Source organism: Carassius carassius, chromosome 32 (genome assembly GCF_963082965.1).
Source record: "Carassius carassius chromosome 32, fCarCar2.1, whole genome shotgun sequence".
Lineage (NCBI taxonomy): Eukaryota > Metazoa > Chordata > Actinopteri > Cypriniformes > Cyprinidae > Carassius > Carassius carassius.
This window is the reverse complement of record NC_081786.1, coordinates 23,411,642-23,430,667: the sequence shown is the minus strand read 5'-3', so window position 1 is coordinate 23,430,667 and position 19,026 is coordinate 23,411,642. Positions and strand designations below refer to the sequence as shown.

At 35.2% G+C, this 19,026-nt stretch overlaps 1 protein-coding gene across 1 annotated transcript in view; it reads right to left on the bottom strand.

The window, feature by feature from the left end:
* alk (ALK receptor tyrosine kinase) overlaps positions 1–19,026 on the bottom strand; it is a 402,565-nt gene that overhangs the window by 195,490 nt on the left and 188,049 nt on the right. The gene's annotated exons all lie outside the window — the stretch shown is intronic.

The window sequence follows — 19,026 nt, the reverse complement described above, 5'->3', positions numbered from 1 at the left end:
CAAAGACATTGATTAATAAAATGGGATTAACTACCTAACCATTTCTCCACTGTATATGATTTGTGATGTATGATACATTGGAGCATAAAAGTATATGTATGTCACTCTTGTCAGACTCTGTTCCGTACTTTGAGTGTGTTTTGCTCCTTATGTGCCTTCCTTGCCCTTGTTTGGTCCTTCCTGTTCCTGTTCCTGTCTTCATTGTTCATTATTAGATCATTTAGTTCCAGGTGTTCCCAGTTTAATTTTTATTGATCCCAGGTGTGTCTCGTCATCCCATTATACTGTTATCCTGTTATGTGTATTTAAAGTGTTCTCTGTTCCCGGTTCTCTGTCAGCTGTTAATTTTCTTAGTTCCTGATTTTAACCCTTGTGAATTGAAGTCCATGTTCGAAGGATTCTCCAGCATCTCCTGTGTCTCCTTGCTCCTCATACCTTCCTCTCCAGCGAAGCGTGACAACACTATACTTCCTTCAAATCAATGCTATATAACATTGAACTGGTCTATATACAGGATACTTAAACGAGAGTGGAGAAAGTTTTTTTTTCAGTGAATAAAATGACCTGGCTAAAGAAGGCACAATTATTTTTTTATGGTTTTAAAATGTGCATCAAATAACAGCCTAAGCATCAGAATCATATATTTCCCGCCTCATAGATCAAAATAGACATAAGTGCTGGCCAGTGTTTATTTATTTCTTTTTACTCCCTTTTAATCTTTCATAGTCCATGTGAATTTAAGTATGTGAGAACACAAATTCACTAATAAAATTAATAATTGCATCCATTATGTTACTTTCTCAACCATGGTTACTCCACATGCAAATATCTCAGGCCTACTTAATATTCAACAAAACAAAATCATTTGAAAAGCACAAGGATGGAAGGCTTACATTGAGATGGTATGACAAATGCTAATTCATCAGTCATTTCGTGTTTGGTTTCATATTTTCAATGTCTAATTTGCATCTCTTGCTCTAATCACAAATATTTGTTTCTATATTTAAAGCGTTCACTGATAGTGACTTGTTACATGTAGGCCATTTGTAATAGTGTAAGATGTATATACACCTAACAAAGCTAAAACCATAGCCTATAATAAAACATTTACACTCATAAAACTCATCACATTTGCTAGCTAATTCTTTATTAGTACAGCAACAACAACAACAGACATACCAATCCATTTTACTTATTGTTTCCATCCATAATTAATTTAATTAATTTTGTTTTCATGCTAATTTCTGAGCTTTTAAGTAATGCTGGTGCAGAAATTAGACATTTAACAATGATAAACAACGTGGCTTCAACAGATTAGCATTTGTGCAAATCCCCTGAATAAAGAGGAAAATAACAACAGCAAACACAGTATAGATTACGAGATCCTGCAAATATTTGCATTGCAGAGCACTTGAGTGAAATACAATCCATCACCTCTAATGGACCAAACATTACAATGATGCTGTTCTGATTTGTAATCAGAGGAGAATTTCTTTACAATGTTTGGAGACAATGGCTGAGAAATTGAAATTGCTCTCGTTCATGCAGTGCCATCTTTAATGTCTTATTAATTATGAAACCAAGCAATAGGTTGTGTTATCAATTTGCAAAGAAAATGATTTTAAGTTTATAATGGGTTTGGGAAAAATGTTTGGCTTTCTACACTTTCATTAAAACCCAGCAGCGTGCTGTGTTTTTTAAAAAAATTTATTATTATTATGTTTGTGAAATCTGAATACAGTACATGGTAATGGTTGATTTTTCTGGATAAAAATCCATGTAAGAATATAAGTGTAATGAAAACAGAAACAAAGTAGTGTAAAAAGGTTTTTGTTATTAATCTTGTAATGTACTGTATTTCTAGGGACAGCAATAATTTTATTTAGATTTTTAATATATTCCCATTTTTTTTTTTGTGGTTGAATGTCAATATATCATAAACAATATTACAAAATCAAGGAAAGCCAATAAAATCATTGCACTTCAAGTAGGATTCACAGTTCAAAAACCAACATGGTCTTCTGCTAAGTAGGATAAGTATTTAAGAACTAGGAATATTTGAACTCATTTATAGAATAGTATAATTGCCCAGGGTTAATATCTAATTCAGTTCAAAGTTGTTGACAAGGTTTTAAATGAGGGCACATACATGTTTGCTATTATTTAACTCCTATCAAGGGTAAAATTATAATTGCAGGAGATGCTAGTTCTTAAAAAGAAATCGCTTTGGGAACCTGTAATTAAAGTGTAACATCAGGCAGCATCAAGCTAGTAATACTTAAAAAAAAATGTATAAAAATGTATAAAAAAATATATATGTATATATATATATATATATATATATATACACACACACACACACACACACACACACACATACACACATACAGTACAGACCAAAAGATTGGACACACCTTCTCATTCAAAGAGTTTTCTTTATTTTCATGACTATGAAAATTGTAGATTCACACTGAAGGCATCAAAACTATGAATTAACACATGTGGAATTATATACATAACAAAAAAGTGTGAAACAACTGAAAAGATCTCATATTCTAGGTTCTTCAAAGTAGCCACCTTTTGCTTTGATTACTGCTTTGCACACTCTTGGCATTCTCTTGATGAGCTTCAAGAGGTAGTCACCTGAAATGGTCTTCCAACAGTCTTGAAGGAGTTCCCCGAGAAATGCTTAGCACTTGTTGGCCCTTTTGCCTTCTGTCTGCGGTCCAGCTCACCCCTAAACCATCTCGATTGGGTTCAGGTCCGGTGACTGTGGAGGCCAGGTCATCTGGCGCAGCACCCCATCACTCTCCTTCTTGGTCAAATAGCCCTTGATGCCTTCAGTGTGAATCTACAATTTTCATAGTCATGAAAATAAAGAAAACTCTTGAATGACAAGGTGTGTCCAAACTTTTGGTCTGTACTGTATATATATATATATATATATATATATATATATATATATATATATAATTTTTCTTTTTTTTATGAGAACAAAGCTCTGAATGTTTGCTTGATCCTTGTGGGCCGCAGTTATCATGCATTGCTAATAAAAAAGATTGCTCCCATCAAAGCACAAGTTCAGCTCCAAAATGTAAATTAATAGTCTTAATTATTTAGAAAATCGCACTGGGATGTTTTATTTCAACAATGAGCCTGGCAACAAGGTGAGAAGCAAAGCAAAGCTACCTAAAGTTAGTTTATAATAACTGCTTTGGAATATGTTTTATGATCAGCATAGCCATTTCGACAAAAACCAGCAAAGTGTTCGGATCTCAAATGACAATCAGAGTTTATAAGAAATGCTAAGGCATAAAACATTTGCACAAAAAAAACTTGTCTACAAGTTCACATTCTACATTTAATCTCCCAACCTGCAGTTAGCTCATGAGAATGGTGCAAAGTGCATCTTGAACCCATTCTTACCATAAGAATGAACAGTCTCATTAAATTTTATCGACCAAGACATCAGCAATTGGTTTTCATTTTCAATTTTGCAATAATAATCTGCAGCAATAGCCATTGTAGCAATAGCCCCAGTGGTGTTTAATTAATTGATTTATCTTGGGTCACTTCTCAACAATATCAATATATTCGTCTGTCTGGTTGAGCCATTAGATATAATAAAGCATGACATGGGGCAATAAGTGGCTTCACTCGGCCCAGACTCTCTGCTTATATGCTCATAATCACGCCCTCAATCATTTTATTAGCCTTTGGTGCAATATTTATAGCATCCTTTCTTTGCTCAGACCTGAGATTCTGGTTTCTGGATACCCTAAAATCTATAAAAATCTATAGATAGATATATAGAAATAAAGAATGGGAACAACATATAACAAGCTTTTCTGTATAATATCTCTTGTTTATTTTTCACAGAAGGAAGAGAATACAAGAATGCATTAACATAGGGGTTGGAATTTTGGATGAGTTATTGCTTTGAAGTACCATCAAGACAGGTCGAACATTTTATTTTATTTTTATTTTTTTTACAAAGTCAAGGCACGAGTTTGCATTCCAAAAATGTTCTCTCTAGAAGTGACACCAGTGAAACTGCAGAAAAAACCTCTCAAGCTCATAATCATTTCCCTGTGCATCTCATTTCCACTAATTCCAAACTCTTCATTTGCTCAGGGCTGATCTACAGGAAACATGACTCCACGGTAATTATACTGTTCTTCAAAGGCAGAGCACCAAAATAGTTCACACTGACGTACAGGTAGTTGAACCATGCGGGAGGTGAGAGCAGGAAGAGGCTTAGAGAACAGAAAATCATCTCATTTTGTCTCAGGAATGGCAACAAGTTGTGCTGAAATCGAACATGATCCCTACAAGCTGGCTTAAGAGCGATATCCTCTTCAGTATGACATCTACAACTTTGATTTGCCTCAACATGAAGGGGAAAAAGGAAGAAAAGTCATGCGAGAGCCATGAATGAATGAATATAAGAACAAACGGATTGCTTTGATGTAAGAGGGTTCAAAGCTTCCACTTGGCTGAAGTAAAACTCAAAGAATGGAGACTTTAATTGCACCACTCTTAAAAAAAACGGGGTTGGACATGAGTTGTGCATGAGCATATGTGACCCGTACTGGCAAATTGAGTTAGAATGCACACGTTCTAATTTTGAGCTACAGGCAAAATAACTGTACATTTTTTAAAAGTTTTGGTCGTATTTCAGGTTTTCACAAAAAAAAAATAATAATATTAAAGTCCTATTCTAGCGATCCAAATGCTCCAAATAGTAATAGTAAAATTATCTTTATTTTACGTTTTCTGATAGGAGTACCTTTTCTCTGATCCCTTCTTGATGAGTCTAAATCAATAACATTAATTCATACTGAATTCTCAAGGACATGAGTCCAAACCAGTGAAATCTGATTTTCAAACCCATGCTGTTGAAAACAAAACGATCGCACTGACTGACATTTGCAAAGCGCAAGCGTATTATGTGCCTCCCCTTAAGTGCGCAATCTCCCTATAAAGTACATTTGACACTAATTTGACACAAACACAATCTGTTAAACATAAAATGTCTAACATTTACTTTTAGTTAATGGTTGGGAAAAAAAAATCTGATGTATAACATTTAGAGGTGGAAAGTAACTAATTACAAATACTTTCATTACAGTACTTGAGTACATATTTTTATTTTTCTACTTTCTTGAGTATAATTAAATTGTGGTACTTTTATTTTTACTTGAGTAGATTAAAACTAAAGTATTCAACTTCGCTACATGAATTTTTATTTTTCACCAGAAGTACAAAGTACAAAAAAAAAAAAAGGTACTGATGGAGAAGAGCAAGCCGGCATTTGATGGCTGGGTCGGAGCTCTGTACTTCAGCCAATAAAAGACAGGTCTGACAAAACCAATCAAAACTTCCAGTTCAGCTGCGGGGGTGGACCGCTCAAACTGCGCTATATTATTGTCAATCCACCTGCATTGTTGTTTTGAATTAGCATCATTAGTGTTTCAGTATTTAAGTGAATGTGAGCTATGTTTGGATTTTTTTCAGCTCCTGAAATGTGGCATATCGTCGATATTACACTTGGTTGATAGGAGGACACAGTTATTGTATGGATGGAGCAAGAACAAAGTAAGTGTCTAAAAAGCATGCACATATGCATGCATGCACAACTAAATGTACGAAGCTAAAACAATCTCAATATTAATGTGTGCGTGCGTTTGATATGTGAGCACATGGGCGTATAAACAAGTCTATGTATGATAGGACAATTTATTCATATCCAAAACAAGATGATGTGAACATTATGGAGCGCTAAACACTCTCATGCAGTGCAAGTTTCATTAATACGTGTGCCTTTCCGCTCTCCTGCAGAAAGGCACAGTAGAATTAATAACTTATGAACAGGCGGGAAGGAAGTCGACCGGAAGTTGAAGTCGGCCGCGTGCCGCCATCTTGAAGCAGAACTTCACTTGCGTTAGCATCCCATTGACTCCCTTTCAGTTTGGCGTCACTTTGACAGCGAATAACTTTACATCTGAGGCGTTTAAAGACTCCGTTTGTCCATTATTTATTTCTAAAGATACACAACAGTGTATAAAGGGCTCCATTACCTTCTATGTTACATTATGGCCCCGTAGAAACAGTTTTTGTAAAAATAGGCTAACGATTGCGTCATAACCACTCGACTCTCTGTCTCACAGTAGAGAAATTACCGTACAGACAGGAGGAGAAGCTCGCAGGCAATCGGGGAGACGTCAAGAGAGAAGCCCATAGATACAAGCCCTGGCGTTACATTTTAAAATACTATACAAAATAATTAATCAGAATACTTACTCCTGCTCACTCACGCCAAAGAACTCCCTGCTCAAGCTCGCCGTCTCTGCAAGATTAACGACGGTAGTTTGCACGCACTGCTACTAGAAGATTTACATCTGTCAGACAGGTTGCTGATGTCATCAAGCTTAGTTTGAGTCTGCGCGTCCGAAACGGAAGTGCTAAAAGTCAAATGTTTTCTTTTCTGTCCCCCATTTCTGTTTTCTCTGCTGAACACACATCCTTGTGTAAGTGTTCTTTAGCCTGTTTATTTTTATTTATAATATTCAGCTAGCATGGGAATATTTTGCAATAAGAGTTAAAATAAATATGAATGATATCTAATATTTTTCATTATTTATTTATTTATTTTACCCTATTGGAACCCTAATTAGTAATTGACAAAAATCTGAATCATAAAAAAACAATGTCCAATCTTATCCAAATGCCATGTTAATATTTTTATTTATTATTATTATTTATTTATTTTATTGGCACATTTCAATTCACACAATTCAATTTTTTTAAACCCCATTCTTTTATTTTAAACCCTCATTTAACCTTCTTTGCTTTTGCCTTTCTTTAAAACAGCCACCTAATCTTATACATGAATGTACTTTTTAAAATTAGCTATAAAATAGTTGTTCATGGCAAGAGGGATAGGTATTATGTTTGCTTAGCATAGCACCAAACTTGAAAATGTATGAGACTAATATCATGTTTTGCTCCAAAATCAGTCATGTTTCAAACCCTTAGCTTCTGTGGTTCCATGTTGCTTCCGCTCACAGTGAGACAGAAAATATTATTTGTAATGATCTTTACTGTGGTACAAGCTATATCAGTTAGCATTGTTTAGCAAATTGCGTCTTTATTGTCTTCCAAGTTTCATTAGTCAAAGCATATCTATCTGCATGTTATTCAGCTGTAGTGATATCTGATGCATTTGTATTTTTTTTCAAATTCTGGCAAGCCATATATTATACATTATATACCAAAAGAAAAATAATTTAATAATTTTTTTTCTCTCATTCCAACTCATTTATTTTTTTTTTTCTGCATTCCAATGAGATACTGGAAGCATGCGGTCAAGGCACTATTATTTAGTTCAGTAGTTCAGTAGTTGCTAAAAATGCTAAGTGTAAATAATAAAAATACTTACAGTTAGGACAGCAAAATAAATAGGCATATCAGCTTGTAAAAGAATGGAAATACTGGAAAGACTGTGCTTCCAATTAAACTTGGCATTTTGGTTTAAATCAATCTATTTACTTTGATTGAAGCTATAAGCCACCTTAAGCAGTTACTGTCTGCAGCTACAAGATGCATGAAAAGCCTTCACGAACAAAGACAAGGTAAAAGATGAAAAGCAAGTTCAAAGAAAGACGAGATTCAAGAAAATATGACACATGTAACACAAAAATAAATTAATAAATAAATAAAATGTTTTTAGCCAAATTTATGGACAGTGGAAATTATTATATTTTCCTTAAATAGTAATCTCCGCATAACTGAATTTAGATAAATCAAGTAAAACAATATCTTCCCTTTTGAAAAATCCAGCATATTCTGGTGAGGTATGTTTTGGCTGTTAGTTTGAGCTTTTTTAAGCTGTATTCTACTGTACCTTGCTAATAGTAATTTTTAATTTCTATATATGTATGGAACATATTACCAGCATTAAGTGCAAGAAATACAAGACTAGAGACTGTACTGACATTTTCATAGTAATTGCTGTGAAACAGTATAGCAATATACAACATATAGTCATTACAGCCATTCTCAACCTAAGAAGTATAATTCTAACCTCCCAAATGCCAAAAGACACACACTTGCTAAACACTGGTAATTTGACAATTTTTAAGCATGAAAAAAGAAATATATATAATAAAATAAAATGAAATAAATAAAGATAATGTTTATTCTTAACATTTGTTCACCTTATCCACTCCCATGAAATCATGCAACTAGAAGCTAGAAAACCATGACCAGGGTCAGTTACTACCGATGAAAATTATCTTTATTAAGTCTCAGCACAAATCGATTACATAAAATTCTGTTTTACAAAGTTCAATGGATTGCAATTAGTGAAATTAAGTTTAATGTTTAAAATTGTTGCTCCATTCATTGCAATCAAGTGAACTAGATTACACAAAGCCTCAACATTCTAGAGATGTTTAGGAATTAACCAGCATGTTATTGGTCAGTTTATGAGAGTTTATACATTTGATTTGCATATCGGAAATATCAAATTATGTTTAACAATTCTGTCACTTTTCTGGGTAGCTTCTTGTAAAATCTGGGTTCTGAAGTAAAACTATAGTTGAGAAGCACTCTGAATCATAGTTTGAGCAATATGTCTTGCACACAAACATGCGCAGGCGCAAGCTTTACATATTGAGGACATTAACCTTACTAAAAGCTCATAATGATGCCATCTGGAAAGACAAATTAAACAGTAAACAAATTACAGTGATGAGCAGGTGGACATTACCTGTGTAATCTTCTGGAAAAGACAAGTGTCTGGTGAAAAAGTCAGTAACAGGAATTGTTTGACCAATAATGGAGTTTCTACTTCACCCCAGTGGCTATCCGCCCAAAAATCGAAAGATAATCAGACAGATTCAATATTCCCACTACATGTAAACACCATTAACAATACACACCCTCACAAATACACACCAACTATGACAACGTCAAAAGGCCTACAGTACCATATGCACACTAATTGGACAAAGTGCAGACAGTGTTTTAATCACATCACAGTGAACATTAGGGATAATGAGGGTCTTATTTTCTTCTTTGAAATGTAGCTGTAATTAGGGCTTATTGTTATATTTATCTTCGGTGTGGTGAGTAGCCATGGCAAGATATGCAGGCAGACATCTTTGTCAATTTATTAGAAAGTAGGTAATTTACTCCACCAACCATGGGCCGCCATTGCCCTCTGGAGATAATCTGAATGACATTGGTACCGCTTAAACTGTTATGCAGCTGAAGGGATGGATACTATCATGCAGATATTTTAATCCAACACTTCATTTGTAATGTCTGCATAGAGCGTACAAGTTCAGTCAACCTGTCAGGTGAAAAGTAGCATTGTTTGCACAGTAAAAAGTGGGTGTTATATAGAATGAAAAAAGTGGAAACCTGCAGTTGTTTTCTTACAAGGCAAATTCTACTAGATTGAACTCGTAAAATAATTGTTTGGTTGGTTTAAATTAGTGAATTTAAGTTGATTCAATGATGTTAAACAGTATTTTTGACCTAAACAAAACCAGTTAATTTAAATATTATCATTAACAAGTTATTTTTTCTTTGCCCACAGTGTACCAGAATAACAATGCTGAAGAGTTATTTTTTTATTGAATAACATTACCCAGTACCTCATAAATAAAACACATACATTTTGAGTTTATGTTGACTTTAAGGTCTAGCTTTGTATTCTTATTGATTGTATTATTCTTACACAAATTATGGTGGCAATAGCATTGGTATAATGATTGTATCAAATGTATCAAATGAATGAATAAATAAATAAATAAATAAATAAATAAATAAATAAATAAATACATACATAAATTAATACAATATTAAAGGCAATATACACAGTCACTTCCAAGTGTTTTTTATTTATGTTTTATTTTATTATAGAATCATCATAGCTAGCATTAACTCGCTAACATAAGAAAACATTAAAGACATTTAAAAACTAATAATAAAATAGCAATAATAATACAAAATAAACTAAAAATCTTTATTGCATTAAATTTAATAAATTATTAATAAATAAAAAAACACTTTAGTTTCAAAGGTGTTTCCCATCTGTGAACGGTATTCACAAGATTTCAGAAGTTTAGATTTTTCAAGATTTTAAATGATCAAAAGTGTTTCATTGAAGTAAAGGGCTCTTTTGAAGTGTCACTAAGCAAGTATCATTCTGGGAACATTTTCAATATTTAATGGATCAGCTAGTTAACAGTAATTGCAATAAACTAACATGCTGAATCAAGTAAAAAGATCAAGTATACCGATCTTAGATCTAGTCTTCTAAATGATCATAGAGTGGATTTCATTGTAATGCACTTCAAGACAGCAGTAGCTTGAATAGTTCATGAACCTTGTTCAAAAATTGGCATACTCTGCTACTGAGGAAGATGATTTCATTTGAGCCAAAATACACTTTTGGGCCTAAATGCTAAGGACTATTTTTATTTTATTTTTTCCAAATATTTGTTGGCTTAGCATATCACAATGAACACCATCCCAACATTGAGAAATGGTGTTGGTTGTATCATGGGCTGTACTTCTGTGCAGCACCAACTGGAAAACTCAAGATAGGAGGAAAATGGACGAAGTTAAGTACATAGAAATCCTGCAAGAAAACGTGCTGCAATCTACAAGAGCACTGGGATTTGGAAAATAATTAATCTTCCAAATAGACCGTTACAAAAGCATACAGAAATAGAGAGGCTTAAAACTTAAACTTAAACTTAAAAAAAAGTTATAATAACAATTAAGTTAGAAAAAAGGTTCATTTCCTAGAGTGGTGTAGTCAAAGGCCAGACTTTAGTTTGGCTGAGCATCTGTGAATGAGTTTAAAATTACTGTTTACTAATGGTCCATATCCAATTTGAAAAAAAGGTCTCGAAAATGTACTACTTATACTTAAAAGGAGTAGAGAAAACCTATGAAAAAAGAAATATATATATATATTTTTTTACATTGTTCCAACTCCATCTTTTATGTTTGACGGTACATCTAAAAAAAAAAAAAGAAAACCTTATAATAGACAACATGCTTTATTTATGCTGTAATCAAATAAATCTCATCATATCTTATTTTTTAACATTACTTGCGAGATCTGTTCATTTAAAAGCAGTGTAATGGAAATAGACAATATGCTTCATTTGTGCTATGCTCAAGTAAATCTTATTATTTTATGTTATTTAACATTATTTAGAAGATCTATGATTTTTTTTTTTTTTATGTATTCAGATTTAATATGTTTACTTTTTTATGCCTTCATATTTACTATGAATACTCTTACTGCTTCATTTTTATTATGCCCAAAAGACGTATAGCACATACACCAACACACTGTCATGGTTATTTGTTACTATATTTGATGGATTGGGGAATTGGTGGTGAATTGCATGAATATAATAAATATTTGTTGAATCATAAAAAGAAAGAAAAAGAAACAGAACATTCAAATGAAAGTTTTAATGTTCATGAAGATAAAAAATAAAAATAAAATACATGCATATTTCCATGAACATCACAAGCTGCATTCAACACACGACTAACAGCAACAGGGCCTTCTTCAACGGAGCAAAGATGTCAGGCTATGTTTCCATGGTTACAAGAGCAGGAGAGTTCTGCAGAACATGTGCTTGTCTGCTCTACCTGGCTAGCCAATCCAGTAGAGAGAGAAAACCTACAGACACACCGAAAGACTTGCGGTAGATTTATCAAAAGCTTTTTGAAGCACTCCTTTGAAATCCACAGATACACAGGGTACATTGCAGGGCAACTTCCTGAACAAATATCAGATTGTTAAGCATGAACTAGGAAAGCTGAGTGCATCTTGGATCTTCAACAATGTCCAAAAAGACTCTCTTTTACTATTTCAAAATGAGAAAATGAGAAACTCCACAAAAGATGCAGTCTTTAGAAAGCATTGTGAACCTAAATGTTCTTAACATTTAGGCTCACGATGCTTTCTAATAACTTTATTAATCTGTTTATCTACTCAGAGTAAAACATGAGTTACTGAATATAATGCCTTGAACCATATTAAATGTCACGTATAACTTTGTTTTCCATTTATCTAGCATTCATTTATTCCCACTTTCGTCACTTTTAGATTTCCTGAAGGTCCAAAATATTAAAAAAAAAAAAAAAAAAAAACCTAATTGCGCTTTTCATCATGTAATGGCTATGCAGCTGTAGCTCTTTTAAAGATGTGCTATAGTTCATGTTTCTCTATTACACAACAATTATACCAAGGGCTATCGCTACGGATTCTGGGCCCTGTGCATTTAAATTTTGTTCCACAGAAGATAGAAATTCATACAGGTTTGGAATGCCATTATGTTGAGTAAATGTTGATATTTTTTGTAATTCTCCCTTTAAGAATTTTATTTTGCTTTGTAAATAATTAACACCTAATTTATATAAGACACTGATATTTATCTTTAATCAGGCCCTTATTGAATTATTTTTTACTTCAATTGAATTTTTTAACCTAACATCTAAAAATAAGTAGTTTTAGTAGGATGGTGGTCACAAGAAGTAAAACCATGGTCCTCATTAGCATGGTTATAAGGTTTTTTATATGGCTATAATACTTTTTAATAAAAAACAAAAAAAACAAAAAAAACTAAACATTAGGAAACTATAAAACACCTTCTATAAAAAAATCTCCCTTGTTTCGGCGATCAGCCCACTACTTTAATGGAATGCCCGTAGACAAGTAAATGATTGCAATACAAGAGTACAGTTTAAAGCATGTTTATGCTAAGTGTGATGTAGATTAAGATCCTATAAAATTAGCATAAGGATTGAGTTAGCAAACATGCTAGCAAACATTCTACAAACACAAATAGCACCATACAAACTGACACTTTGGGCCACCATATTTCAAGTCCTCCGAAGCCATATAAAAGCTTTTTTATAGATAGCAAAATGTCTTCCCCTTTGTCTGACTATCAAATCACATTTGGTGTCTTTAGACACACCAGTGTCAGGATAATTGTCAATGACATTATACATCATTAGTGCCTGTGTCGTTTGATAGTACTTTACCTCAAAGCAACTATATTTGATTTAATAACTTTTCCAGAGAGGAAGATTATGTTGTCCATCACACAATTCTGTATTGTGTTTTTGGAACCTTTGAACTGTTGTTACAATTTTGGGAGAGGAACTGTGTTGAGATTCTTCACAACTTCACCTTTAGGGTTCCACAATGAAATCTGAATTTGGAAGAAAGCGAAGGTGTACTGTTCTGTATATAACAAAACCTCCTTATTGTTTTACTGTATCTCATGAGTCAGACCCACATATAGTTTACAGTAGACTGCAAAGGTCATGTGTTCCAGCTGTCAACAGCAGTCGTAGGGCTCCACAGGTGAAGAGGTTGGTTAGGTTCAGCAGAGGGAGCCAGATCCCTGGGCACTGCACACCCCTGACTGGTGCAATTGAATCCCCCATGTAAGTAAATGACTGAATAAACAGATGCATGAATAAACGTGTTTAGTGGGAACTTTAATTAGCCGCTTGTTTGACATGCGCCACTGCTACTGAAACTTCCCTGAAATGCAATATAAGACGCTAGCAGCAGAAACCTATTACAAGTGACAATTTCTAAAGCTGAAGCAGAACTGCAATCGAGCTGTGCACTGCTTTTCAATGCATAAAATATTCAAATTTGACTGGAAATTATGATTTATATTTTGGGTGTGGGCGAAGGTCAGAGGGACATTTTGATTTGTTTGAGTTTTCTCTTTCTTTTTTTCCCTATGAAATACATCTTTTCTACCTACAAATATTTTATCTATTTATGCATATCTATCTATCTATCTATCTATCTATCTATCTATCTATCTATCTATCTATCTATCTATCTATCTATCTATCTATCTATCATCAGTAAAGTTATGGCAACCACAGTGCAGAGATATTGCAGGGGCCCTCAAGGGCCTCATATGACTAACTAAGGGCCTCAGCACACCACCCCACTCCACACAACTCTTGGATGTTTTGATGTACATATTAGAGGGGCCCTCAAGGGCTTTAGAGGGCTGACTAAGTGCCTCAGTGGATTGCCTCAAGTCAAAGAGCACACCCCATGTCTCTACAATGTTCAGCTGTTGAGATAACACCGGGGCCCCCAGAGGCATCTATGGCCTAAGTGGTCAACAAAATGATTCACTACACTATCCAAAGCTAAAAAGCCTATCCACTGTGTCTTGGATGTTGTGGTGAAGTCAAGTCAAGTCACCTTTATTTATATAGCGCTTTAAACAAAATACATTGCGTCAAAGCAACTGAACAACATTCATTAGGAAAACAGTGTCAATAATGCAAAATGATAGTTAAAGGCAGTTAATCATTGGATTCAGTGATGTCATCTCTGTTTAGTTTAAATAGTGTCTGTGCATTTATTTGCAATCAAGTCAACGATATCGCTGTAGATGAAGTGACCTCATCTAAGCAAGCCAGAGACGACAGTGGCAAGGAACCAAAACTCCATCGGTGACAGAATGGAGAAAAAAAAACCTTGAGAGAAACCAGACTCAGTTAGGGGGCCAGTTCTCCTCTGACCAGACAAAACCAGTAGTTCAATTCCAGGCTGCAGCAAAGTCAGATTGTGCAGAAGGATCATCTGTTTCCTGTGGTCTTGTCCTGGTGGTCGTCTGAGACAAGGTCTTTACAGGGCATCTGTAGCTGTGGCTCAGCGGTATGAAGTGGTATGGATGGCATCAGTACACTTCCCTGAATCATCAGAGCCCTCCCCATGTTTAGAATGTTCTGGTGCTGACCTGGGGCCCTGTCAACCATCAACCTTCAACTGCCATACCATCCGTAAATGTAAGAATAAGTTTATTTTAGCCAATTTCATATTACATAGAGAGCACAAAAAGGAAGATTTTATATATATTTTTTATTTTATTTTATTTTATCTGGGAAACCAGAGTGACAGGTGACTGCAGATGCTCTGTGTTTGTTCTGCAGTTTTCCTCAATCTAACTTCTGTGGACAAAATCCTACAGTTCTCCCCACACAAACTGAGATTCACTATCTGAGACTGATTAAGCAGAAAATCCAGGGCACATGAAACAAAAAGGCCATGATGTTCATGTTGTGCTGGGTGAAGGTCAGCTGTCTATGGGAGACAGTAGGTCCAGAGTCTTTCATCTTTGTGGCACAATGTCATGATGTACCTTGGAGAGCATATGGTGCTGGTTTCTCTTGTCAAAACAAAATTAGTTGTTTTCACCCAAGAGTGTGTTTTCTCGTGGTTGTGTATTTTCAGCCTTTGCCCAGGCTGTTTGTTTTTTGCCTGACACAAGATCCTTAAAGCAGGTTAATAACCATTAGTTCTACCCATGCAAATCGGTTTAAGCCTTCAATCCCATGGCTAGGCTGGCTCTTCATTGACTTAAAAAAACATGGTGCATACTCAGAGACCAACACACTTCAACCCTACAAGGTTGTTGGGCATTTCTGGAATCACAAACAGCGGCAGTTTGCTTCAAAACACTTCAGCTTGTGCAAACAAATCAATTGACCCACAGTGGCAGTAGAGAATTAAACTTTTTTTCTTTATCCAGCTGATATTGTCTGAAAAATCAGTGCTCAATCATATTTGTTGGCATCACTATGTGAGCATTTCTAGGGTGACAGTACACAATTTCAAAAATCCTTTCAGATTAGAAAACATGTGCAAAGAAGCAATGAAGCCAAAGTCCTTATTTTGCTAAATACTTCAGCAGAGAATGTTTCAGCCAATAGCCCCTTTACTTTTCAAGAACTTCATAATGGTGATGTGTGTAATGTTGCTGTTAATGTTAAATAACTTTTTATTTTATTTTTCCTAGTCCAAGCTTAATGTCCTGAAAGTAAGCCATGTTGATGGCATTCTGTTTGTTTGAGCATCCTGACTAGAGGCCTGTCCCTTGAAGCTTAAACTGAACAAACTAAAAAAAAGAAAAAAAAAAAAAAAGAATTGGTTTCGAGTGGACAGAACCAAACAAATCCAATCAAGTTTATAGTTTGGGTTCAGTGGTTTCACAATACTTGCTTTTAACATTCTTTGTCAGCACAGGGTTTGATCCTGAGTTTATGATGAACTCTTTGATTCTCTTCTTTGCTGAAGTGCAACAGATCATTATGTAAGGCACAGAAATGACACGCTTTGCCTTTAATAATCTGTCCACAGGCTGGAATTTAACCAAGCTTTGAGGTAACGGTTATTTTCCTCTGTTGAGGATATATGCAAATTTGCCCATCTCAGCAGTGATCTGTACCAGTTCCGCTCTCCACCACCTGTTCTCTGGGCATGCTGCTTGAAAACTCCCCTGAGTACATAGAAGCTTCAGGCTGCCTTGGAATTAATGTCCTGTGATCATCCCAGGCTTTGACTGCACCAGTTTGCTATTCAAATAATGAAATAATGAGCCCTATATTCCCATCATTAATGGTGTTAAGTATGCTAATGGGGTAAATGTCAACCCCACATGAATTTGTGCCAGTTTTGTGTATAGACCCACAGACCGCTACACCCACACAATCCTATCCCCTAGGACAGCAAGATTTACCGCATTCATAATGCCTGTTAAAAAATATATCACATAGTGATAATGCTTTAGATAATCAATTGTCTTACTGGTCCATTTTTGCACCATGTGCTACTGAGGTGTGTAGAATGCTAAGCTTTCAAGCCAATTGTTTGAGCAAGTACACTAACTTGTTATTAGGTGTTGTTATTAGGATTGTTAATCAGGCACAAAATAGCAAACCTATTACAGTTAATTTGGCAACACTTCAAGGTTCAAACAGGATCCAGACCACCGATTGATTGCTCCCCCTCCCCCTCCCCCTCCCCCTGCTGGATTCTATTCACAACTGTATTTTGTGGTCAGAATCACAATACATTTCCCCCTGTTGCTAGTTAACGATGACGGGAAGGGAAGGCAAGGCAAGGCAAGGCAGGGAAATTTATAGTTTTCCTCACTTTGGTACTTTGAGTTTTTGCTTTTATTCAGACAAACTATGATGTCAAAGGAAAGAAAGAAAGAAAGAAAGAAAGAAAGAAAGAAAGAAATAAAGAAAGAAAGAAAGAAAGAAAGAAAGAAAGAAAGAAAGAAAGAAAGAAAGAATTAAAAGAAAGAAAGAACGACCATGCACGACAGCAAGTCTCCAAAGAACGTAAGTGCACCAGCCAATAGAAAGGTAAATAGCCCTGGCATTTCACACTCTGCGTTCATCAAACTTTCCATCCTCTATTTCCCTCCACATATAAGCCATATGCCTGAGGACAAAAGGAGAGGAGGTGAGCACAATCATTGAATAGACTTCCATTGCTTGGAAAGTGGTAAAAGAGGGCAGGAATGATTTGCCCTGTATGTTTTCATTTGCTTTCCAACCAACGGCATCAGAGCTTTTCCTGCTGGAAATGGAAGGTTCTATATCTCAAAATATTTATACCCCTTTGTCTTTTTGAAGAACAAAGGTAGCACACATAACTGAACTCTTGTAAGGTTAAATGATAGTTATAAAATGGTTTCTTTAATTAAGAACCCTTTTGGACTTTTAAAAGATGAAGCTATGGGCAGCTGTGGCCTGATGGTTAGAGAGTGGGACTAACTACCTGAAGGTTGCTGGTTCAAGTCTCAGTGCTGGCAGGAGTTGTAGGTGGTGGGGAGTGAATGAATAGCACTCTCTTCCACCCCTTATTACCCCTTGAGCAAGGCACTGAACCCCTAGTTGCTCCCCGGGCTGCTGCATATAGCTGCCCACTGCTCTGGGGGGGTGTTCATGGTGTGTTCACTACTCACTGCTGTGTGCGTGCACTTGGATGGGTTAAATGCAGAGCACCAATTCTGAGTATGGGTTACCATACTTCGCAAATTTACACAACCTTCACTTTAAGAACTCCATTGAAACACTTTTCCACAGTTAATTCACTGGAGAATTCTACTCTTTTCTACTCTATGTCCCTGAAACATAATAAACCAATGTAATTTTCCATCTGTAATCATAATTTATTTTGTGATGGGTATCTTGGAAGTTTGTAATAAACTGTGAAGTAATTTATCAAAAACCTAATATTCAAAGCTAACATTAATTTGTGTTCTAAATACACAATAGAAATATAGAATATGTTGACACGTTTTGCATAATTTGATTTGCAAAATGGTTTATAATCTATAAAAATAAATAATGTATCTTCAAGTTAAAGTAACATCTGTGAACAAATAATCAGGTCTATTGCCAGCCTGCAAAAAAATAAAAAATAAAATAAAAATAAAAATGAATATGCCATATCTATGTCTACATTCTCGGTTTTGTCTCATATGTTGTACTTTTCTGGCTGTTTGGTTGCATTTCTTTCGTTTTGAAACCTGTACATTGCAGAATAATGTCCAAGTGTTTTGTTTACAAATAGAGACTTCCATTTGGTCGATCTATACTGGGATTTCTGTTTATTATGATCATTTTACAATATGTTGGATTCCTGCTGTGCAGTTCTATGTGTGAAAGAAAACCAGAGAACACACGGAGCCTAGCAGTGAGTGATTAAACACCATGAGGAACTGCTGCATTTCTCTTTCAAGTGCATGAGGTGCGCCTGAAGAGTGTGTAATCTCCCAACCTTCTCTGCAACCTGAATATCAAATGAGGTTTTCTAAACTCTCGCCCTAACCTCCCCCACCCACTCACATCTCTCCCCCTTCAATCTCTCTTTCGTTCTGTCTGTTACATATCATTTCCATTCTGCCTCTTTTCAACTCTAGCTACTCCTCCCTGAGTAAAGATGAAATGATTATTCACATGGTGAAGTTCTTCGCTCTGTTCGGTATTTTGCACAACCACAATCACATTGCCTCTTTCTCAGATAAGTTTATATGGTTCAAAGCTTGTGTAGTAGAGGGCTACAAAAACATGTTTAATTTCCTTTGTGAGACCTTTAATGAATGCCTCAATGAAACTCTTTTTTCCCCTATAACTTCCCAC